This window comes from Tachypleus tridentatus, chromosome 6 (genome assembly GCF_004210375.1).
Source record: "Tachypleus tridentatus isolate NWPU-2018 chromosome 6, ASM421037v1, whole genome shotgun sequence".
Lineage (NCBI taxonomy): Eukaryota > Metazoa > Arthropoda > Merostomata > Xiphosura > Limulidae > Tachypleus > Tachypleus tridentatus.
Genome location: NC_134830.1, coordinates 53,223,029 through 53,248,906, shown reverse-complemented (window position 1 = coordinate 53,248,906; position 25,878 = coordinate 53,223,029). Strand labels below are relative to the sequence as shown.

The 25,878-nt window shown below is 36.3% G+C and overlaps 1 protein-coding gene across 15 annotated transcripts in view; it reads left to right on the top strand.

The window, feature by feature from the left end:
• The window catches only part of LOC143252520 (growth factor receptor-bound protein 14-like), a 119,495-nt gene that overhangs the window by 18,270 nt on the left and 75,347 nt on the right, over positions 1-25,878 (top strand). For 4 of the 15 annotated variants that reach the window (XM_076504773.1, XM_076504794.1, XM_076504787.1 and 1 more), the window contains exon 2: positions 7,730-7,775. The exons of the other annotated variants lie outside the window; for them this stretch is intronic. The gene's annotated coding sequence lies outside the window, so the exon portion shown is untranslated. The remainder of the gene's footprint in view (positions 1-7,729; positions 7,776-25,878) is intronic. 15 annotated transcript variants of the gene reach the window in all.

The window sequence follows — 25,878 nt, the reverse complement described above, 5'->3', positions numbered from 1 at the left end:
GAATACCTTGTTTGATTTTCTGTTGATCAAGTATTATGAATTCTTTAGATAAATTGAGATAAACAATAACAACAACATAAAGGTGGAATCCTAAATAGCCGCGGCACTTGAAAATTGTTTAAATGCAGGATCAGAGTATGTTAATCTATGAGACCCTTTTTATTTATAGCTATATTTTTTGTGTTCCAGCAAAATCAGTCGTGGGGCGCGCGTATACCTTAACCAATTTAATACTCATCAGGATCTTCACTAGCTTACTTTCAAATTGAATTTATTTTGGGCAGGATTAGGGTAAATTAATATATCAGAAGTTGGACGTGATCAAATACACCAATTGAAAGGACTTTACCTTAGTCCAAAACTGTAATTAGACCTCAAATCGGTGGATAGATGACGGAGATATGAGTTAAAAGTTTGTACTTGAGAAAAACAAACTGAGAACCGTTCAGACAGCCGCTATGCCGCGGCTTAAAAGGCGTGGGAAGCCAACTATCACACATCCTACCAAGCTCATTTATGATTTCTACAAAAACAAAGCAAAATCAAAGACTTATCCCCCCCACGCCCTTGGTGGAAACACGCTGGTGATGTGTTGTGTATGGTAATTTTATTAACCAAGATATTTTGTTTGTTGTTAAGCGCAAGTTTGTTTGTTTATAGTTAAGCACAAAGCTACACAATGGGTTATTTTTGCTCTGCCCGCCACGGATATTGGAAACCGGTTTCTAGCCATTTAAGTCCGCAGACACGCCGCTGTGCCACTGGGGGAAAGATAAGTATGTAAAGTGAAAGAAATAAAATAAAAACTAGCTTTAAAAATAAGCATTTATTTTGAAGGGAAGATAATTTAATTTCATAATCTAGTTGGTTTTTTCTTACTGTTATTAAAGTAACGTTTCCTTCCATTGGATGTTTTATCTCTGCACATTACTTCAGTATAAAGACCAAAGACTGATCCAACTTTTTATTATTTTCTGTACTCTTCTTCTTTGATATCTTGATACAAACATGTGATATAAGAAAATATCATATTTCCATATTGTTTATTCTTTCACCGAAATACTATGATCTCGTGTGTTAAAACTTATGACCTCATGTTTTATTCCATTAGCTTTCCTGAAATGTTTATATTGAAATGTCTTCTGTTCATAATTCAGTGTTAGGTGAATTCTTTAAAACTTTCCAAATTTGGGATACTACAATCACAACTATAAACACCATGTGGGTTACAAAACTACTAAATGGGAAGAAAGGAAAGGTAATGTTGGAAAATAAATGAATTACATATTGCAGGAAATGTAAAACACACACACAGGTGTGACATATAGAAATTAAATACAGTAGTGTAGTGTATTCCAATCTGACACTAGCACAGCAGTATGTCTGTGGACAAACGTGCATTAATATAAACCGGGTTTCAATTGTGTAGCTAGCTTTGTGCTTAACTTAAAACAAACAAACAAAACCAGCCCATCGTAACATAAATTCACAAATGAAAGAGAATAAACCAACAGTAAATTTCGCATAGTTCAATATCAAACGACTTTAATACAAATTCAAATACGTAGAAATGAACGTACATCTATCACAAAATAGGTACACTGAAAGGCTTGTAAATTATTGTTTTCCCACTTTGTTAGAATAAAAATAACATTTTAACTCGCTTCCAAAGTGTAGCTAGCTTACAGAAAAAGTTATTCGTAAATCGTGAAGGAAAAAAACAAAAACAACACTCGCCGAGAACATGCAAAATGTGGTTGTTGAATTTCAACCAAAGTTATCCGAGGACTAACTGAGTAGTCGTTCCTAACTTAACACAATGATAAACAAAAAGGAAGGCAGCTAGTCATCACCACCCACCGCCAACTCTTATACTACACTTTACCGATGAATAGTGGGATAGGCTATTAGCTTATAACATCCCCACGACTAAAAAAGCGAGCATATTCAAGGACATAATTCGAACCTGAGTCGAGTGCATTAAGCGCCAGGACAAACACGTAAAATATGAAATGTAACATGGAAAAAGAAATAAAAAAGTAACCAAGTCATATAAGTTATTCAATAATGTCTTACTTACACGGACTACAGAGAATAATGTCTTACTTACACGGACTACAGAGAATAATGTCTTACTTACACGGACTACAGAGAATAATGTCTTACTTACACGGACAGCAGAGAATAATGTCTTACTTACACGGGCAGCAGAGAATAATGTCTTACTTACACGGACAACACAGAATAATGTCTTACTTACAGGGACAGCAGATAATAATGTCTTACTTACACGGACAGCAGAGAATAATGTCTTACTTACACGGACAACAGAGAATAATGTCTTACTTACACGGACAGCAGAGAATAATGTCTTACTTACACGGACAACGGAGAATAATGTCTTACTTACATGGACAGCAGAGAATAATGTCTTACTTACACGGACAACAGAGAATAATGTCTTACTTACATGGACAGCAGAGAATAATGTCTTACTTACACGGACAACAGAGAATAATGTCTTACTTACATGGACAGCAGAGAATAATGTCTTACTTAGCTAGCGTCGGTACTTGGATCACAACAGTGGTCTATACGTATCAATAAAATGTATGAAACAGATTTGATTTGTTTCTAATGTGGCAGTTGAATACATTGGTACAACAATAAGCTTCGTCTTTGGGACAGTAGAAATGGCTTGTAATGTTAGGATTCAGAATTCGCTCCCTGTTCTGTGCTCAGCACAGATAACCAACTGTGCAGCTTTTGCTTAAACAAAACTTCTGTGTTGCTACGTGATCATAGTTTGTTTTAGTTGAGAACTTTATTTTATGAGTAGCTTTATCACTGAAACAGCCCAAAATAAACCAATACAAAGGAACACCTTTATACCTATATTAATAAATATAATGTAACATCTAAACACGCCCTCTACATTCCTACACTCAGTTACACAACTCCCTTCAAACATATGGTCAGCTATCGGTCAATTACCTCTTTCTTTCTTTGTGAACCTGACGATGACCGAAGAAGGTCGAAACGTTGTTCGCTCCTCTACATAAAAAAAAAAATCTCAACCTAAACCAACTATTTTTAGATATATATTTTTCTCTATAAGTGGGTTTTCTCGTCATCACTGAATATGTGCTCAGTTCAATAACACATAATTAACAACTACCTCGATAGAAAATGGCCAAGCAGTTATCAGTATACCCCCCATTCCATGTGATGAACAGTTGCGTTGTATTTTTTATTTTTTTACATGTCAGTTCTCAGACTTAGCTGTTGGCCGTAAGACGTAAACTTGTCATTTCCAGGTGTGGATCGAGAGAACCCCGCCCACATACACGTTTAAGCTTGAAACCGTTAAAGGTCAGCCAAAGGGAAGAATGCACACTATGCAGGTGTATTTTTATATGTGTGTAAGTAAGACAGAGGAATAGCGAATCTGAGATAAGAATTTCACGTGGTGATAAACTCTTTAAAATTCTCATACTTTTGGGGGTCTCATGGTGGGCTCACACTTGTGGTGGTGTTTATTACACCTCACTCAAAGAAACAGCTCATATCAATCTTTGAGTGAAAGTCTTCTGACATAGAAACTGGTGTTTTAATTATGAACTGGATTTAGGAGAAGCTCCGATTATGTACAGCTTGTGATTTTAGGCAGAGCTGAAGGCGCCAAAATCTTAGTTTCTATCACAAAGCCTAATGAGACCGTTTAGTTACAGGCGTTAGGCACAGCTGCAAGCTTTAAGATTGTAGTTTCTGTAACAACACGTACAGTTACTAAACCACAACCTGTTATTATGTTATCTGGAACATTTTAACAAGTCAAAGCGTGCACGTTTTTGTTCTTTCAGCTCCTATATCAGAGGTCTAGACCCTTCGCGGGAGAACCACACACATCTGTTTAATTAAGAAGAATAACATTGGCGAAACGTTATGTTGCTTCGAATGTTCGGTAATTTAGGTCATATATATCAACTCATGACCATAATGACCAAGTTGTTAGGGCGCTCGACTCGTAATCTGCGGGTCGCGGGTTCGAATCCCCGTCACACCAAACATACTCGCCCTTTCAACCGTGGGGGCGTTATAATGTGGCGGTCAATCCCACTATTCATTGGGAAAGGAATAGCCCAAGAATTGGCAGTTAGTGGTGATGATTGGCTGCCTTCTCTCCAGTCTTACACTTCTAAATTAGGGACGGCTAGTGCAGATAGCTCTCGCTTAGCTTTGCGAAAAATTCGAAACAAAACTACAAACAAACAATTCACTTAACCAAAAGCAAATATTATCTCAGGTGAAAAACTTTATAAATTCACGAATTGTAAACCTAGAAAGTGTAACAATAGGCTTACACTTGCAGTTACATTCGAACTGAAATGAAGTTCATGTAACTAACTGGACATTTTACTACGTGTGAATGTGCTTAAGGTAAACCTCAAAATCCGGCGCCAATCGTCCTTGAAAATCTCCGATTTTTATTGTATGTCAGAGTAATAGTAATAAACGTTACCTTTGGGTTTGATAAATTAAAAGTTGAGCAAATAATATTACTTCGTGGGTTCTCGTGCAGGATTTGTGAACAAGAACCTAATAATTTCCTACTCAGAATCGATGAAGACATGTCATCAACGATAATATTAATTAAAAAGCCTAACGTTTGATTCTAATATGTTCCGAACTAGAAGACTAAGACGGAAATAGAACAGTTTGGAAAATAACCTAAGTTATTAGTGGTGTACAACAACAACAGAAATTATCTAACAGGATTTTAATATCAACAACTGAATCGAAGATAAAGGGCATAACACCTGCAGGCACCCACAAACAACGTTGTGAAATAATGGGTAGAGGTCCTTTGGGGTAGGAAGGTATCGATAAAAATAAACGGTCTTTCATGTTTAATTTTTAAACATGGTTTTAATTTAAAAGTTAAGTAATATCAGTTGTGCTTCAACCCACATCTTTCTATACCTTAAAACTACCATTCACTGCATCAGGTTGTGGGAAGACCTGAAAATAGATTAAGTTACTGAGAAGGATAAATAAAATAACCTTTTCTTGGAGCTGTTCCATTAAAGGCAAGTTAATAAATACTACATAATATGGCTTAAAATAGTGCTGTCTACTCTTATGTTTATCGCATTGAAAAACATGGCTTACACAAACGTAAAGGTAAAAGTGTGTGTTTGAATCTGACTACGCAACATTCTAAATGGTTGCTACTGTTCTAACCGAGAATGCCATGTAGTATACAAAGACAGAAGGCTGAAATTAGCTTCTTTTTGAGCTGGGAATTTGTAAACATGAAATCGTTGTATAGTTATTTTCGGTTTGTTTAATTTATTTTGAATTTCGCGCAAAGCGACACGAGGGTTATCTGCGCTAGCCATCCCTAATTTAGCAGTGTAAGACTAATGGGAAGGCAGCTAAGCATTACCACTCACCGCCAACTCTTGGGCTACTCTTACCAACGAATAGTGGGTTTGAAAGTCACATTATAACGCTCCCACGGCTGAAAGGGCGAGCATGTTTGGTGTTATGGTGATTCGAACCCGCGACCTTCAGGTTACGAGTCGAGTGCCTTAACCACCTGGCTATGTCGGGCTAGAGTGATCTTCATTGGCTACAAGTACCTAAAGAAAGATTTGATACGTGTTTAAAGGTCTTGTAGATGTCTGGCTTTAACACTTCAGAAAAAAAATCATATTCGGTGTTACTTACAAATCTCATTAGATGTATATTTTAGTGTTTGGACTTTATCGAAGATAGGCAGATAGAGCAAATAAAGAAAACGGCCGCATATGATGATAGACAGAGCAAAATAAGAGAAAGAGAGATTGGAAAGATGAATAAGACAAAATAGAATACACACTGAGATAAGATAGATAACTGTATTGATATGGAAAGACATATTAGCGATAGTGATTTCAAGGGAAATATGACGATATAAATTGAATGAGCGAGAGAAGGTAAGAATACAGCGAGACAACTTGCGAAGTCAGGTTATAATTAAAGGTGAATTTTACAGAAAAAAGAAAACTTTGCAGTCAAAAGAACTACTCATACTGATTAATTTTGCAGGTTCGCATTTTTTTTTATAAAAAATATGTGTTAATAAATGGAATATAGAACTTGGTGCAGAAAGAGCCTTTTCCGAACGGCAATCCGAACGTTTTAATTTTTAAGTTTTCCGCTAGGAAAAGTACTGTGACGTAATAGTTGCCAAACAAACCACCAACGACAGCGCGTTGAATGTAAATAAACATGGTCAGCGCATACGGAGAAACAGAGGCGGAGTCTGTTTTAACTTTGTGTTCTGAACAGTGTCGAGTAGCGCCATATCAATTCGAACCTACTCTGAACGAACCTAGAACAGTTACTATTGATACAGATCTGACAAGTTCTAATGATGAGGACAGTTCCACGAGTGAGAGTAGCGGAACTGTGAGTGATACTGATGGGGCCCAGGCCAGTTGCGCGTCGGTCATACCTCCAGTGGGAGAATGGTAAGCCTAAGTCATGACAACAAATATGGTCTGTATTATTTTACGTGTAATTTTAAGCATCTCGAAACCTGTCTGGTGTTTATAAATTATTGGTATCACAGACTGAGTTTTATTTGTTTATACTTTGCCGACTATGGTAACTAATACTTGGCCCTTCCACAATCATTGTACCAGGTATTTATGACTCGTAACAAAATGAATTTCAATTATACGTCATAATTCTGTCTATAAACTCAAACTAGATGTAGCGGTCTGAATAGTTAATTTGATATTTACCATAAATGTATAATTTATATGACATTTTCCATATGTTTGTGCAAGGTGTAGGTGTGGATTATGCGAGCAGATGCCAACCAGGAGAGAGTGCGTTTCTTGTCGCTCATACGACAAAGTGTCAAACCGATTAAAAGATGACGAGTGCATTACCCAGACTCGAGGCTTTGATGAAAATTGCCTGAATATCGATGTCTTGGAAGCATTATACTATGAATTTGTTAACCAGTAACCATGTTATCATAAAACAAACATAAAGTAGCAATATCAAGACAAAAATAGTCTCACAAAGTATGTAATCCGAAAAAAAGCACCGATAGATTTACATAAAACACCAGCACTGAAAGGAACAAAATGGTCGGAGCGCAAGGAAGTGTGTTTGGCAACTATTAAGTCATAGTTGTAAAACGTCACAGAAACAGATGAACGACAGAGAGGAACTTGAGTTAGAAGACCCGCATATTTTGTTTCATTTTTTACTCAAAAACTAAAGTGTTTAGAAATATGTCAACCACACAAGAATTGTACCAAACCAAACTACAGTTTTAAAGGCAATTATTAAATTTGTTGAAAATTCACATTTAAGACTTTATCCAGACTTTCGTACCTGTAAACTATGTAGCTTCGCAGTCGCGATTAATATATGTTAATTAGGCTGGTATGGCAACAGCGCCCCCTTTTCTACAACAATGTGCTTTTTGTCCTTATTCTTCTTTCCTTATGCACTAATAAAAACAACCCGAGGGTATTTTGCAAACGTTTATAAACACGTAAAATAGCGTAAAAAACCGCGTTAAATATTATCTGCCTACTTGCCCGTGTGTCAGTTCGTCAGTTTTATGTTACACAAGATTGCAATATGAAACAACTAGGGAGACCCGCGAAACGTTCAGGTCAAATTGATATTTTTATTACAAGTGTTTGTTTTTTAATTGCAGATCTTCTAGAAGAGTTCGAGAAAATTCTAATCGCAGACAGAAATCTGTAAGTCAACGTATCTTAGGCCTAAGTTAAATGACTATTACACATGGTCAGTATTCGATAACGAGATAAATTAACATTAACTTATGCCCGTTTATGTTTGTTTTGCTTAGTTTAGTTAGGACTAAACTTTATTGTACTGAATAAATCAGTAAATAAACTTATAATGTTATTCTGTTTTTGTTTTGTTTGTTATTTTAATTTCGCGAAAAGCTACATAAGGGCTGGCTATCCGTGCCAGCTGTCTCTGATTTTGCAATGTAAGATTAGAGAGAAGGCAGCTATCTAGTCATTACTACCCACCGCTAATTCTTGGGCTACTCTTTTACCATCGAATAGTGGGACTGACCGTCACCTTATAACGACCCCACGGCTGAAAGGGTGAGCATATTTGGCGGGACGACGATTCAAACCTGCCACCCTTGAATTTCGATTCAAGTGTCTTAACCAAAAATACATTGGAAGTAATCATTCAGTTACTGTTAATAGAACAATTTTGTGTCAAACATTTCACGACGCAAGGTCTACTCCACGCACTTTCGCTCGCCACCACAAAAAGCAGTCGTCAGTGACTTAATCTCTACGACATTGAATAGTAAGTTTCCCTGTTATTTTGTAAACTAAAAAAGTATTAAACAGATCGCAATAAGAAGTACAATAGTTACTAATGTAGCAAGGTTCTTAATCACGGCATGCCGCCGTATTTATGGTGACTACAGACACGTGTTCTTATACAAGGGTCGTCAGTTTGGGTTTAGAGAAATACAGTCACTTTACCTTATTATTAATATGTAGAACACGAATTCAGTAGGATTAAGGGAAGGGTGGGCTAAAGTTCAGTTTATTTGTTTAAGTTTGTTGTTTTCGTGCAAAAACGTACAACTGAAAAGCTTGAAGGAAAGCATCTATATATAGCACCCACCGCCAAATCATAGGCTACCCTAAATGAATAATGAGGTTCGACTTTCATTTCTATAGCACACTGACGACCTCAAAGTGTTTTTTTCTTATTATGTTTCTGTTGTAATGAGATGTGAATCATGAACCCTATAAATCACAGTTCAGACACGCTAACCACCTGGGACACACCTGAAATGAAATATAGTTCAGTTACAACTCATCTTAGTTTCAAACTTTTTTTTACAGCTGAAAGGTTTTCACTTCTTCAAAATAATGTACTTGAAACGTCTTCACGACGAGTTTTATTCAGCATGCATGCGCATTAAGGTTTGCATCATCACACTTATTTCGTTTTACTTCCTATCAGGACGTCCTAATTAAACTTGGTGATTTAAGGGTCATGCTATTAAAAGTAACTATAGATTTACAGAAAATATGCCACTGAGAAGTAACAAAATGCCTTGTTCGTTCCGGAACGTTATATAAAATATTCTTGCAGTTTTCTTTAGCGCAAAGCTAAAACATAGAACAATGATCTTTCTTCCACGGGAAATGAACCTAAGGTATGTTAGCGCTCATGTTCATTAACGTATTGTTGGTCAACCAGGAAACGTTAAAAATATTGGACTCATAAAGACAGTTGGTGCGTGTACGTGTGTCGTTTGGACACACCTCTCTCCTTTCGTCACCTATTTTCATTGATGTATAGGAGAGATTCCTAGCAACAGGTATTGCTCGTCGGACCAAAGTTTTAGAGACAGAGTGAAAGTTAGTGTAATTTATTGAAACACATCAGTTTAAAGTCTTTTCTTTTCAAACAGTTCCACACAAGTGTGGTTCAGTTTAAAATGACACTTTGATGTCCATATAACCATGATGATAAAAATTTTGACTTTGTTAGTAGCGAAACCTTCCTTATATTTTTATGTGGTGGTGGTTGTGATGGTGTTTGCAAGAGACTATTAATTATTAAACTTTATACTACGTTTTCATCTAGGTATTCAAATGTTAAAATAAACCAGACTTTCGGAACGAACTGTATTCTATCGAACGCCAGAGATTCTGTTTTGATTACATCTCAGAAAACAACATTGAATTGAAGTAGACAAACGAGTGTATTAAAACTAATATTCGCCTGTTTTCATACATAGTCTGTCAAATGAGATAAAAGGACCCGATATTGTGGAATGTTCCGAAGTATTAACTGCAGATATTATCTTTTCTTCAGAATAAAGATTAATCGTTCATATTTTAATGATGGATAAATGTATGATCCGACAGCGTTCTCTTATTGGCGATTTCTATATCAAAAATTAATGTTTCATTGCTGATGATCAAAGAACAAACCGTCGAAAACTTGGTTACCGTTAAAATTGCTCCTTCTGAACATGCCATCAACTGAAATCGAGATTTTGTCTAGATGGAGCCATCTGTCATACAATACCAACAACAATGATTTAAAACTGAAATAAACAACAAGGACATCTGTTGGTATAATTTATGTCTAATATTTACGAAATTGTAGCTTTAAAATAATTATTTCAATGGAAAGTGCCATCGAAGAGGTCAAAGTTCCACACGTAAGGTAATTAATTTCTGTCTTTATATTATCTTTCAAATCCTGTAGTATGACTTATCGACATACAATATGCTGTTAAATACAGTATTTTGCTTTTCTTTTTGCAAATTTTTATCTATTATGTATATATACATACACTGTCTGTCCGAACGTTTGTCTGTCTCACGTTTAACAAGCTGTGACTAACTTAAAAAATAACAATTTAAACTTATTGTACACTATTGTTGAGCTAGTCTTAGTATGACCGGAATGCTCAACAATTACTGCTACAGCAGTATGTCTGCAAATACACAACTCTAGAAACCAGGTTTCGATAGCCGTGGTGAGCAGAGCACAGATAGCAAGCTGTGTAGCTTTATGCTTAATTACAAACAAACTATACAATTACTTTTCACAGTGGGCTGTATAAATAACTCAGAACTTTGACGTTGAGTGAAACCAAGATTGTAACGCAACTGACTTTTTAAAAGTCCGTGAAATAATTTAAAATGACAGATTAAGTTAGACTTTTCCCGTCACTGGGGACGGGTACTTTTGCTTATATATGCACACACACACACACACATGTAGAATATTTCCCCTATGTAAAAAAAAAATAAAGTTAATGATTGAATTTCTTTCTAACTTCGTGATAAACATAACTACTCAATAAACAGTACACGTCACGATCAAAGAGAAACACTTTAAAACAAGTGTCTGGCCAGCGCAAAGTACCTTATTAGTTAGTTTGTTTTTGAGTTTCGGGTTAAGCTAAACTCGAGATATCTGCGTTAGCTGTCCCTAATTTAGCAGTGTAAGACTAGAGGGAAGGCAGCTAGTCATCACCACTCACCGTCAACTCTTGGGCTACTATTTTACCAAAGAATAGTGGGATTGACCGCCACATTATAACACCCCCACGGCTGAAAGAGCGAGCATGTTTGGTGCAACGGGGATTCGAACCCGCGACCCCATCTTATTAGATGAGAATTAAAAATGAAAAATTAACCCAATAATGAGTATATCTGATTAATCATAATTATCTGACATTCCTCCTTATGAAAAATATAACGTATTGGTATTATAACCAAGCACTTATACCGTTAACAGTTTTCTGTCTTAAAACACCTCAGAAGGTTTAGACCGCTTTTAAGATCTGGGCTACGTGTAAGCTAATAATTCCAAATAACTAGTGAATTGAATGTTAAATACAGCTGGATATATTTGTATATTAAACACTCTAACCCATACTGGTAATGAAAGTAACAATGATATAAATATTGTTTTGATTTCTACAATGTTTGTCCTATTCCAGCTGGCCTAAAGCCCTCTGGCGAAAGATTTCGTCGGTTCTGGACACACTATTATATTCTACCTTTTCCTTCGTTCATACGTTTTAATAATTAAACGACAACAGAGCATGCCTTATTAATTAAACAGTAGTTTTTAGCTGTAGGTGCTGATGTTGAAAAATAAGATAGAAACCCTTTGGACATTCTTTTAATGACATCAACAGAGGGGAAATATTTAAATTTATCTTGAATATTAATCATAGATAATTAATGAATCTCTAAAAGATGTAGTATTACATAGAAAAGCCCTATTTAGACCACAGCAAGCTGTCATATCTATTTGTAGACTAATAGCGGAAACTGTATCCTTGACATGGGTGTAAAGGGTGTTCTACACTGTACGGTAGACAAGTGTTTTACAGTTCAACACTGTACGGTAGACAAGTGTTTTACTGTTCTACACTGTACGCTAGACAAGTGTTTTACTGTTCTACACTGTACGGTAGACAAGTGTTTTACAGTTCTACACTGTACGGTAGACAAGTGTTTTACTGTTCTACACTGTACGGTAGACAAGTGTTTTACTGTTCTACACCGTACTGACTAAACAAATGCCATCCTATAAAATCATGTTTTAGCCATGATAAACGCCGTATATTAAAATCATGTTCTAGCCAGGATAAACGCCATACATTAAAATTATGTTCTAGCTAGGATAAACGCCATATTATAAAATTACGTTCCATTCAGGATAAACGCCATACTATAAAATTACGTTCCATTCAGGATAAACGCCATACTATAAAATCATGTTCTAGCCAGAATAAACGTCATACATTAAAATCATGTTTTAGCCAGGCTAAACTCCATACATTAAAATCCTGTTCTAGCCAGGATAAACGCCATACTATAAAATTACGTTCCATTCAGGATAAACGCCATACTATAAAATTACGTTCCATTCAGGATAAACGCCATACATTAAAATCATGTTCTAGCCAGGATAAACGCCTTACATTAAAATTATGTTCTAGCTAGGATAAACATCATACTATAAAATTACGTTCCATTCAGGATAAACGCCATACTATAAAATTACGTTCCATTCAGGATACACGCCATACATTAAAATCATGTTCTAGCCAGGATAAACGCCTTACATTAAAATTATGTTCTAGCTAGGATAAACATCATACTATAAAATTACGTTCCATTCAGGATAAACGCCATACTATAAAATTACGTTCCATTCAGGATAAACGCCATACATTAAAATCATGTTCTAGCCAGGATAAATCGTCCATATTTTCCTTTACACTAGAGAAACTAAATACGCTTCAGATGACTGTGTTTATATACACCTTATTTCTACCTTTTATGAGGTGAAACATACGTTTAACTGAGGCGTAACTATAAACTTTTAATTAATTAAAGAGTACTAGGTATCCGACTTACTTTCCAAACTTATATGGATATTTGTTTCGACATAACTTGTCCATCACCAGTTTCTCAGTAGGTGCAGTTTTACACGCATATGTATTTGTACTCATGTGTGAGAAATGTGTAAAGAACCCCCCCCCAAAAAAAAAAAAAAAAAAGAAAAACACATGTACAAAATTCCTGACGAAGCACATGATATAAATGTTCAATGCGGCTATTCTTTCCTGGTAATTACGAGAAAGTTAAAGTTTTAATTGAGTCGTTCGTTTCGAAGTAATTAATATATTGTGGAACCTGGTCGTTCTCTTTAGTATAGAACTTCACGTCTCGCAACCAGTATTTACTGGTTTTGGACAGCCTTTTTTGCACCGAAAGATCTTGACCTTAAAGGCCTTGTAAGAAAGGGGGGAGGGGTTTAACTAGTGCAGTACTTTCCTGTTAGCCAAACAACCGACCATAAGCGCGTGCTTGTTAGCAATTGTCCCTGTGGAATCTGTAGAATCAGCGAGACTATGGTAGCAGACGGTAAGAAAAACCCCGTTTTTCCAAAGTCTGATTTTAATTATATGTTCAAATACAGTTTATAGAATGGGTTTGTTTTTCTTACACACTTTCTAATTTCAAAGCTGTACCTGGTAAACTTAGTACCGTGATAAATTAATTTTGATTAAGAGTGAAACTTGCAACTGGTTTTCACACGTACAACTTCTTTTAGAAATTAACAAATTAGCTATTCACCTTTTTTTTTTTTTTTTTATAAACCACTAACACCCACTGGAGTATTCGTGAATTTTATTCGTTAAGCGCAAAGCTACACAATGAGTATCGAAACCCATTTCCTTAGCGTTATAAGCCTTCTGATTTATTGTTGATCTATTAAAGGAGAGGAGGGCGCACCCACGCATGATTTGGGACTAATCAAAGTTAGGTGATGAAAGATGGACGGTTTAAGTTTGCCTTCTGAAGAAAACGTTCGTCCGGAGTAGACCCCGGTTTCCTCAACACTATGAAACATTCTCAGGAGATACTTTGTCTTCCGGGCAGTCATAAAAGACTGCTGCGTGAGTTTGGCACGTGTCTTTTTAACATGTCGCCTTAATTGAAACATACGCTGACATTTGTTTCCAAAGAAACATATTTCGGGAAACAAGTTTACTCGTGTACATTTGGCTTTTAGTGCCCTCTAGTGAAGGAAGCGTTAATTAGGCTCTTTCACAAACTCTATCATTTACTCTATGCTGTTATCTTTAACTACGTCTGTACAATGTCATCTTTATATAATTATCGCACACATTAGTTGAGTGACGTAGCTGATGTGGAAAGTATGAAAATTGAAAGTGCAGACATACAAAGCAAGTCTCTCACAGACACGACTTTGCGACTGCACATCGAGGGTACAGTGACCGTGCTGGGGGGTTATTACTATCATATGACTAAGCCAAAAGATAGATTATTACTAAACAGGCTTCGTGTCTGGGATGAAGAAAACGTTCCTTCTCTATTACGTGGCCGAAGTGAAAGGAAGAATTTTCTAAGTCAATAGAAACAGACCTACACGTAGCCTGATTTAAGAATCTAATTCATGGTACACCCTTGTGCAAATTAATTGAAACAAGACGGAAAATTACAATTTTTTCAAATTTTTTGCGTTTTATTTCTCAGAATCCAAAGATTACTCACAAATTAATACATGATATGACCGCCTTTATTTTTCAGAAGATCATTAATCCGCTTTGGCATCGAGTCCACGAGTTGACTGCAATCTTTATTAATTTTTGGATCGCGGTACCACACCTCAATTATGACCTCAATTAGCTTATTTTTCGTGGTACAGTCTCTTCCCCGTAGTCTTTCTTTACAAATCGCCCAAAGATTTTCAATAGGATTTAAGTCCGGAGAGTTTCTAGGCCATTCCAACACCTTTATTCGCGTTGTAGTCATAAATTTTTCCACAAGTTTCGATATGTGGAACGGAGCCAGATCTTGCTGAAAAATGTCAGATCCATCTGGAAATCTCTTTTCAATTCTGGAACGACTCTTCTCTGCAAAACGTCGATGTATTGTGGTCCTCGCATCATACCTTCTACGATATGTAGTCATAGTAGCTGAAAAAGCCCCAAAACATCTTCTTCAAGGGATGTTTTACGACCTGATTGATGAGAGGTTATCGAAGTTTCTCACCTGGAGATCTGCGAACATGCAGACTTCTTTGACCCTGTACGAAGAAATGAGTCTCGTCACTGAATAACACCTTCCTCCATTGTTCTTGCATCCAGTTCTTCTATTTCAGATCTCATTGATACTGTTTTTTCTTCATTGAGTTGGTAAGAAGTTGTTTTTTGACTGATTTTCTTGTCCTTCTAACGCAATTTCGAATGACGTAATATTCCTTAAAATTTCGTCATTTATCCCAAAAACAGATCGACCGTACTGCAAAACACAGCTAATGACGCCGTCTTTATGAAAAAATGACTATTAAAGGAAATCAGCGGGTCCAGCGAGCCTACACCGGCCGCCATGCTGAAAATATTGTAAATTGACCATTTGTTTCAATTAATTTGCACAAGGGTGTATTTTCTGAATAGCGTATAATCGATTAGGTTGGAAAGGATAGCTACTTGCTTACCTGAATCTGATTGAATAAATGTATGAACTTACGTGCATCTGAGTGTGTGTGTGTGCTACGTTTAGTTCTGCTAATTCGTGTATGTGTTTGTTGTTGGTGGTGGGTGTTTTTTGGGGGAGATATGCTAAATTTTGTTCTGCTAGCAGAAGGAGTTCGCGGAAAACTAAGTCATTAACATACAATGTGAATTAATGATACCAAAATGTGGTAAAGAGAGAAGAATGTATCTTCTGTATAGAGCCCTGTACAGCTGCAAAAAAGGAGATTATAGTCCAAAACTGGATGAGATAATTCAATTGTCCCTAAATGATGAAAGATATAAATCTTCTAGCAAGAATGTACAACGATGGAAAGGTGGTGCTTTCTGTCCCACTGTGGCTGGGGTATATGGAAGAAGTCATGTTATCACAGTGAAGCTGAAAATAATAAATATGCTGCCCTCTATTAGGTTTTCTTAGAATTTGAATTAAAAAAAAAGAATAAATTATTAATATGTTTGTTTGTTTGGTTTTGAATTTCGCACAAAGCTACTCGAGGGCTATCTGTGCTAGCCATCCCTAATTTAGCAGTGTAAGACTAGAGGGAAGGCAGCTAGTCACCACCACACACCGCCAACTCTTGGGCTACTCTTTTATCAACGAATAGTGGGATTGACCGACACATTATAACGCACCCACGGCTGAAAGGGCGAGCATGTTTGGCGCGATGAGGATGCGAACCCGCGACCCTCAGATTACGAGTCGCACGCCTTAACGCGCTTGGCCATGCCGGGCCGAATTATTAATATATAACGGACATAATAATAATCGGCTAGTAGCCACATTAAGATAAATTAAAACGAAATATTTCAAGTTGGTTTATAAATGAATGAATATATTTATTAAAATGAGAAATAGTTTTAACATCGTAAATTTGCCTCTGTCTGTATGTCCGTCGCGATATTGGGAACAGGATATCTGAAGACTGGACGATAGATTTTGACCTAACTTATACAACAGGTACTACATACAAAGTTCTAGAGTTAATACAGTTTGAAGATCATAAGCCAAATGTCAAAGTTAGAGTAGAACAAAGGTGTTTCATGAATTCAATTTCACTTGCTTTGTTTTTATTTGGTTAAATGCTTTTGCGTTTGTTTTTGTATTTTGAGCATTGTATGTTAAAAGTACTAAACTGGTAGATATATGTACCACAATTACGAGGCCTATATAATGCAGATTTAATTTCTTTAATTAAGTTACGAACAGCAATTATTGGGCCTACTTATTTACGTTCTCTAATACGAATTAATGACAAATTTTGCGTTCGCTTTCGGGGAATTCCTGGGTAAGTGTTTTTGCAGAATACAGGGTTTCCTAAGGGGTCGAGCGAAAAGTTTTATCTGTGTGCAAACCTTATAGTCTAGACGATTTGTTTGGCACCGTTCAGAGGTCGAGGTAACAAGCAGCTTAGGAGTTATGTGACAGACACACAGACACTGATGAGAGCGACATACTTCAAAAATTTGTCTTCACGTAATAAATATGTCAACATTAGAAATTTAATTAGTTATTAACAATTTCCTTCATGATCTCATGACCCTAAGTGGGTATATTATATTATAATTAACTGAAAACTTAACATTGCGTCAAAAGCATTTTTCAATTTTTGCGTTTCAAGTTAATTTTGTAGGAATAATTTACATAAAACCCGAATTTTAAACTTATATGCATGTGTAATTTCTATCTTTCTTTTTAATAAGTATTTAACAGCTAGGTCACGCCCGAACATTTTAGATGTACATTATGGTCATGTTTTAACTGTCATTCGAATGACCGACTTCTCTCTACACCGTTCACTAATGGTGAAGTTAATGTATTTCATCATTTTTTTGTTATGTAACGTTGTTCATGTTGCAAAGAAATGAACAAAACAGCTCTGTAAAACCATTCATTTACTGCGTACTACACACAGGTGAAGCCACCAGTGGTTAGTCGAACAAATTACATTATTTATTATTTTTTCTTTATTGTTGTGTCTAACTCATATGTTATTATGCTTTTATTAGGGAACCTGCAACAAAACAAGTGCCCGGCATAACCAGGGGGGTTAAGGCTTCGACTCGTAATCTGAGGATCGCGAGTTCGAATCCCTCGTCGCACCAAACATGCTCAACCTTTCAGCCTTGGGGACGTTATTATGTGACGGTCAATCCCAATATTCGTTGGTAAAAGAGTAGCCCAAGAGTTGGCGGTGTGTGGTGGTGACAAGCTGCCTTCCCTCTAATTTTACACTGCTAAATTAGGGACGGCTAGCGCAGATAGCCATTGTGTAGCTTTGCGCGAAATTCAAAAACAAAAACAGAACAAGGTTATGTACCCATTAACAATTTGATGCCCAAATAACTTGGAAAAAACGTGTTTAACGACCCTCTGGTGTCAACAATGGTCGCATTGGTAATTCTATGGCTAATGACTACGTAACGATTGGGATGACATATAAGAAAATTACTTTTTTTTTTCTCAATTTTAAATGAAAATTTTAGAGTTGTTGTTTTTAAAATGAACTCTTGTTGCCATCTCCTATTTAAAATTCTGCCTTCCTTTTTTCCTGTTGTTTCCTCAATCAGAGTGCACGTCGGGAGTGGTAACCATTACCCTAGAAACTCTCATTTTTGATTTTCTGTCACTAGTGAGTCCTTTTTTTTTATCTCATGGTCCTAGATTCGTCTGGTGGGTTCGAGGATCTTGAGCTCGAGCCGTAGTGCTACACTTATTCCCTTTTTTATTTTTCTTCTGGACCCGAATGAGGTCTAGTAGTTAACAAATTGTTATAAGATTGTTAGTCATTCTCGTTACACGGTTGAGAGTAGACGCTTTAGTGCGGATGCTGCCAATCAGATACTTCCTCCTGGTCCGCTGAGGAGTTTCTAGCCTGGCTACGTAGTTTGTAAAGTGCCACTCAGGTAAACAAGTCAAATTTTCCATAGAAAACTCCCAGGTACTAGGTAAGGAAACAAATATAAACAAATACAAAATCAAATAAACCCTACTTATACAACAACTAATACCAAAATTAAACCAATATAAAGTAACACCTTTATACCTATACCTAGTTAATAACCTAACATCCACCTGCAACGCCCCCTACAGTCACGTACTCGTTTATACTCTCGTCCCTAAGACATGTGCCCACCAACGGTCACGTGCAAACTGTCTTTGATTACATGAAGATGGCCTAGGAAGGTTGAAACGTTGTTCTCTGCTTATCAATAAAAGTGTTAATACCCATACCAGCCATTCTGAGATACAAGTCACATTTGTGCCATTGTTATTTTTAAATCCGTTATTAGATCGTAACAGTTTCTCTCGCTTAATGATTTGGAGAGGCTTTCGGTTCTCTCTGGTGAAACTTAATTTTAATTGCTAGTTAGCAAAAGGAGCAATAAATTACCAAAGTAATGATTTAAATTATATTGTTGTTTTTTCACTAAATGTTATTTTGTAGTACTAAAGTGGTTTCATAGGATGGAATTTTCCACCATCTGAAATTGGCAAAGGAAACAGATTAATGCGCATAATATATCTATATATATATTCAAGTTTCTATAACATAACTTTGGTAATATATAGACCAGTTATTTATATACTCAGATTGATTAACTGTTACTTGAAGCAAAATGAACACACTTACTCATTGTTCCTACAGGTGCACCAAAGAAACAAATTTAAATAGAAAAAGGAGCAAATTCTTGGACATTACTAGTTCTAAGCATGCTAACTCGAACCTCAACATATGTACCTATATTAAATACATCGTAAATGATAAAAAGGCAACCTTGAATTATTAATAAATACAAAATAATCCGGTTAAAGTCAACCCGGATGACTTTATATAGTATATATATATAGTATATATTATATAGTATATAATACTAGCGGAGAATCGCTATCCATACGGGCCCGGCATGACCAGGTGGTTACGGTTTGTTTGTATGTTTGTTTTGAATTTCGCACAAAGCTACTCGAAGGCTATCTGTGCTAGCCATCCCTAATATAGCAGTGTAAGAGTAAAGGGAAGGCAGCTAGTCATCACCATCCACCGTCAACTCTTGGGCTACTATTTTACCAATAGTGGGATTGAGCGTCACATTATAACGCCCCAAGGCTGAAAGGGTGAGCATGTTTGGTGTGGCGAAGATTCGAACTCGCAACCCTCAGATTACGAGTCGAAGCCTTAACCCCCCTGGCCATGCCGGGCACTTGTTTTGTTGCAGGTTCCCTAATAAAAGCCTAATAACATATGAGTTAGACACAACAATAAAGAAACAATAATAAATAATGTAATTTGTTCGACTAACCACTGGTGGCTTCACCTGTGTGTAGTACGCAGTAAATGAATGGTTTTACAGAGCTGTTTTGTTCATTTCTTTGCAACATGAACAATGTTACATAACAAAAAAATGATGAAATACACTAACTTCACCATTAGTGAACGGCGTAGAAAGAAGTCGGTCATTCGAATGACAGTTAAAACATGACCATAATGTACATTTAAAATGTTCGGGCGTGACCTAGTTGTTAGCGTGGTGCCCGAATTATGAATCCAAGTGTTTATGGTTTGCGTATTGTCGCTGAAAAACTTATTCCGTACTTAGGGGCCGTTGATGGGCTATAAGAGTAAAGGTCAATACCTACTATTTAGACAGACAAGAGTAGCCAATAAGTTCGCGATAGGTACTGTTGAACGGTCTTCTCATTTCTGTTCCTTCAATATTAGGAATTACTACGTACAGATAGCCCTTGCTATCCTGGTAGTTAGGGCGCTTGACAAGTAATCTGAGGATCGCGGGTTCGAATCTTCGCCACACCAAACATGCGCGCCATTTCAGGCATGGGGACATAATATGGTGAGCAGAATACAGATAGCCCACTGCTTATCTTTGTGTTTAACAACAAACAAATATTATTCGGCTAAAAAAAGCAAACCATTTTGACTAATTTTTGTTTTGTATCTTAAAAACTCGTTAATAAAAACAAAAAAGTGATACAATTTAAATTTGGTGTTTTACGACAGTTTGGTTCATTTATTCACTCGAAAAATAAAACGACTTTTTAAAGGGCCCGGCATGGCCTAGCGCGTAAGGCGTGCGACTCGTAATCTGAGGGTCGCGGGTTCGCGCCCGCGTCGCGCTAAACATGCTCGCCCTCCCAGCCGTGGGGGTGTATAATGTGACGGTCAATCCCACTATTCGTTGGTAAAAGAGTAGCCCAAGAGTTGGCGGTGGGTGGTGATGACTAGCTGCCTTCCCTCTAGTCTTACACTGCTAAATTAGGGACGGCTAGCACAGATAGCCCTCGAGTAGCTTTGTGCGAAATTCAAAACAAACAAACAAACAAAACAAGACTTTTTAAAGTGTTATTTAGCTTGCAGAGCACATCTGTTGAAATGTTTAATCGATATTGAAAGCATCAGTAACTGTATATGTCGATTGATTTCGCTACAGCTACCAGAGGTTCTTAGCAGGTTTTGTTTATGTCCATCCCGTCCTCCAAGGCGATCGTGCAAATGCTCAAATATTTTTGGAATTTACAGCACGTGTGCTGCCAATAAACGATTAACTTGTTTTAAGTGAAGGAGGACTAACAAAATGTATTTACATGTGTATTGTTGTTGGTTTCACGAAGTGTGTACATACAGCGAAATATTTGTAAATTATATTTTATAATAGTTTAGTTTCAAAATATAGTTTTGTAATGGAAATGAATTTCGGTTAATTTTGTAATTATTTAGTGCATTTTTCAGCTGATAGGTGAAGTCATAGGGTTTAGATCTGTTTTGTTGTTAAGATTGTCGTATAGTCATATTTGTTGTAAGACTTTTTTTTTTTTTTGTTCTTAATCAGAGGTTTGAAACTGAGTTTTTGTTTATTTGTGTTATCTATGAGGGAACTACTTTTCAGGTGTTTAGGTTATCGTTCAATGCTAGTGTTTCGAAATAGTCCTCGCTCAAAGGAGCAGTTAGCCTGGATGCTTTGAGCCCTCTTTTTATTGATATAAGTTGTAAACAAATATTAAAATATTTAGTTCTTAAAATATATTTTTTTCAGTAAAGAGTATTACTTGTATTATATAAAAGCATGACAGTTTATATCAGCACAATTCGAACACATTTTTTGTGCAGTATTTCCCAGAAAAATTCTTTTTGGAAAATGTTAACTTTTTTTCTAAAGATTTTTCAGTCAGTTATGAATATTAATTAGGTCTCGTTGGGTGGCGTTTCTACTAGTGTTAATATATCAATAATGTAATTTCACTCTCAGATTTTAAACCTAGTATTTTTTTATTTTATTCAATTATACAGTTTCTCTTTTTGCCAGAGTAACATTGTTATAGAATGTTGGTGTTCAGCTATATTTACTAGTACTCTACGTTTATGGTTTTGTGCAATGTAGTATACTACTGGTCCCGAAAAGTTGTCTCAACAACACACCACGACAGAATTCCACAACAGTACACAATCAATACTCGTGTTTAACTTGAACTCACCGTGAAAAAACGTTCTTAATTCATCTGTAGACTTACAACGCCAAAATTTGGATTTCGATACCCGTAGTGAGAAGATCACAGATAGCTCATTGTGTAACTCTGCGCTAAACAAACAATCAATCAAAATTAACTTGCGTAATAAGTTACTCTCTTATGGTTCCAGTGGAATCGGACAATCTTTAGTGCTGGTGTCGTCATTGTTTGGTGATGTAATAACATTTAAACTTTGTGTTTAAATTTCTGAAGGTAGAGCTCTACTGACACTCTGGCTCGGTGTCACGATAGCTTCCGGGTTAAAAATCCTTTCTTTTCAAAGTTATCGTTCGAATTATCCATTTCATAGACTCGTATTAGCACGTGGAATATCCATAACCGTTTGGCTCAACATGCCTTCTTTTGAAATATTTGATTGGCCAACTTTTAACGCTTCATACGGGTATAATTTTTACGTAAATGTGATGGTACACTTTTCCTTTTTGCACGGGGCCCGGCATGGCCAGGTGGGTTAAGGCACTCGATTCGTATTCCGAGGGTCACGGGTTCGAATCCCCTTAAAACCAAACATGCTCGCCCTTTTAGCCGTGGAGTCGTTAAAATGTGACGGCCAATCCCACTATTCGTTGGTAAAAGCGTAGCCCATGAGTTGGCGGTGGGTGGTGATGACTAGATACCTTCCCTCTAGTCTTACACTGCTAAATTAGGGACGGCTAGCGCAGATAATCTTCGAGAAGCTTTGCGCGAAATTCAAAAAACAAACATACAAACAATCTATTTATCATGTGGGACAGAAAAATAAAAATACGCCAACATTGTAACTAACAAAACGATAGAACGTATCTTAGTGAAAGAATCATATTTACACAAGATCAGTTATTCAACAGTGTCATCAGAATAAACTATTTGTATGCATCCATATACAGATATTTTAAAGTATATGTTCAATTTAAACAGCTTTTGTTTGGGTATCTCTTGTAACTATATTGTATTATTATTATTGTTTGTATGCCTCCATATACAGATATTTTAAGGTATATGTTCAATTTAAACTGCTTTTGTTTGGATATCACTAATATTTTTTTTGTATTATTAGTATTTGTATGTTCCCACATACAGATATTTTAAAATATATGTCCAGTTGAAAATTTACAACACCAATTAGGAAAAAGTACTACATCAGTTAGACCCCTTACAACATCTTGAATGAAATACTACCTTAGTTAAACCTTTTACAGCATCTGGAACGAAATCCTATTCTAATTAGAACTTTTACAATATCTGGACCAAAATACTATCTCAGACCCCTTACAACATCTTGAATAAAATACTATCACAACTAGACCTTTTACAAACATCTGAACAAAAATAATACAGCAATTAGACATATTACAACATTAGAATTAAAAACACCCTATCGATTAGAGCATTTATAACATCAGAGTAAAATTACCACATTGATTAGTCCATTTACAATACTAAAGGGAAAGGTGAAGCACCAATCAGACCATGTCTGTGCAACATAGGTGTATTTATATTCAATATAATAATTGTATACCAGAAAAAAATTAAAGGTGAAGAGACATGCATAGTAGCAGAAATATGACATCTATCACTAGATGAACTTGTGCAGCGCCCCTGACAATGTCCTATTTTAAGAGGAAATAAAACCCACTTTAAGAGTAACAAACATATTTATTTCTTGCTTTTTAAAGTTCAGAGCGCATAATTTTTCTCGTGATTCAAGACATGCGCACGTTTTACTTACGTCACGAAAGTACAATTTACAACATTAAATGTCCCTTATGTGACGTCCTTTTAGTGTCTACTTACTGGCTAACAGGTAAAACACTGCTGTATTGTGAGGCGAGTGATTAAAACAATTAACCCCTTCTGTTGGCCTTCGCTCCTCTTTACTTACTAGTTAATTAGAAGCTCGTCTTTGGTTTACGTCACAACCTATGTATAAAAATAGGTCGTGTTACGTTTAAACAGTACCAATGCCTAGGCCTGAAACATCGAGGAAGTTAAATTGATTTTTATGTGAATTTACAGTACGTTTATTATGTATGAAAATAAAACTATTTCCATATAACGCTTCAAATATCTGTCTTACTTTCTTCCTCTTTTTATGGCTCTCAACTTCTGGGTCGTGGGTACCAGTTCCTGTCACCAAACATGCTCTCTATTTCAGCTATGGTAGAAAACGTAGCCCAAGAGTTGGCAGTGAGCAGTGTTAACTAGCTATCTTCCTTCTTGTTTGTTTGTACTAAATTAGTGGTGGCTAGCGCAGCTAGCCTTCAAGTAGTTTTGCACAAAATTTAAAATAAAACAAACTTGTTTTTGTTTCGCATTCATTGAATAATAGTGTATTACTGCCTCTGTTAATAGGGTAACGAAACCCCCAATAATACCGTATTACTGCTTCTGTTAGTGGGGATAACTGAATCCCTCAGAATACGGTATTATTGTCTGTTTATGGGGTGATAACTGAACCCTCTACTTTCTGTTACGTCACAAAATACGTGTGTTTGAATGACACCACACTTCTTACTATCACTAAAATGACTTTTTCTTTTCGTGTATATATTTATAATCCTATTTTTTTAAGTTCCTTGCGGCCCAGTGCGAAAATTAGCATGGTCTTAAGACTGGCAAACATTATAGCGCAAAATTACTTCTCAATGTATTGAAAAATCGCTAATAAAAAACAAACAAACCAACAAACAAAAACACCAAGTTATAAGAAAACCTCCACCGTATGAAGCGGAGATCTTAGACATACTGGCCAAGTTACAAGAAACACATGAGAGAACTTTGTAATATACTTTTATTAAAACTCCCTTCAGTAACACAGCGGTATGCCTGCGGCCTTACAACGCTAGTATCGCGATACCCGCACTAGGTAGAACACAGCAAACAAACAAAACCTCAATTATAACATTACTACTAGTAAACCACGTACAGTACGACACTGGTTTTAGCTGCTGTTTTATTAAACACTAGATTAACCAATAATAGAATATATTTTATGTGTAGCTATTACTGCCCACTTTGCTGGATAAAACTGATTTTCCGAACAAAATCACGTCATGTAACTGGTGAGTTCCACGTTTAGAAACACTTGGTGTAGCCTCGTGGTTAAGGTCACACTTTGGTCTACCCTAGGACTTCTTTTATCAACTTCTGCAAACGAGCACTCTTTTTTTTTTTTTAACACGAACGTATAGTTTAATATGCATGATATAAACGTCGCAGTAGACTTATTCTATTCGCTGATTTATTTTAACGAGTGAGGTTTGGATATCGTGTGGTGTGGATACGTATGAAATATCAGTCATTTATATTGAAAAACACGGCTGGCTTTGGTTTACTTGTTGTTAAGCACAGAGCTACAAAAACAAGTATTTGTTTCTCACGTACCCCAAAACACGCACGTTCGCAGAAGAGGGAAGGGGGTACAATAAACTGAATACCCTATTTTGTGACGTAAAATTATGCTCTTGTAGTTATAGTGCAGCTGCTTATGACACTTAACATTTAGAATGTTTGTAGATTATGTCACAAAATTGTTTAATCTACATTTCATGGAAAATTGCTTACAGAATTAATATCTTAGGCCCAACATGTCCAGATGGTTAAGTCCATATCCCTATCACACTAAACATGTTCGCCATTTCAGCCGTGTTGGCATTATAATGTGACGGTTAATCACACTATTCGTTGGTAGAAGAGTAGTCCAAGAGTTGGCGGTGGGTGGTGATGACTA